This window comes from Pterocles gutturalis, unplaced genomic scaffold (genome assembly GCF_000699245.1).
Source record: "Pterocles gutturalis isolate BGI_N339 unplaced genomic scaffold, ASM69924v1 scaffold6517, whole genome shotgun sequence".
Taxonomy (NCBI): Eukaryota; Metazoa; Chordata; class Aves; order Pterocliformes; family Pteroclidae; genus Pterocles; species Pterocles gutturalis.
The window spans coordinates 1-784 of record NW_010110067.1 but is presented as its reverse complement, the minus strand read 5'-3'; positions in this window follow the sequence as shown (position 1 = coordinate 784).

Here is a 784-nt window from a genome sequence, read left to right as displayed (position 1 = left end):
AACCCAGGGACCTCTGTAAAACTGTCTGTCATGACAAATTCCAACTCTGTGTGACAAGTGATAGGACAAGAGGAAATGGCCTCAAGTTGCACCAGGGGAGGTTTAGGCTAGATATTAGGAAAAAAATTCTTCACTGAAAGAATGATCAGGTATTGGAACAGGCTACCCAGGGAGGTGGTGGAGTCACCATCCCTGGAGGTGTTCAAGAAACGCGTAGATGTGGTGCTTAGGAACATGGTTTAGTGAGTTAGGTGGTGTGGGCTGATCCTTGAGGTCTCTTCCAACCTTAATGATTCTATCTCTACCCGCTAGTTTAAAGCGATAAGGAATGCATCCACATTAGGAAACAAGAGATAACGGCAATACGCCAGACGGCTTTTCTAGCCTGCACCCTCAGTGCTCACCTGTGTGCCACCCTCGTTAGCACAAATAAGTAATCTGCGTGCAGAGATAAGCGGGCTGTGCACGGCTAGCAAACCTTGGCCCGCAGGGAGGACACATGTGGAATCAGCTGGAACCACCACAAAAACCGCACGGAAAGTTCGTTCCTTCAGGTTTTAGGTATGCCTCGGAGTTTACTTAAGGGCTCTGTGAATTAAATTAACTCTGCGGTTTGTAAAACAAAGGCGAGTGCTGGAGGGGCAGGAAAAGGAAAGAGCGCGGCTCATTGCCAGCCTGGACAGACACCTGACTGTGACGGCTCGGCCACCGGGTCTGCCCCCTCCCTGCGTCCCCGATCCCCCCAGGACTGAGGAGAGCGTCCGACCCCGCCCCGCGCCTCACG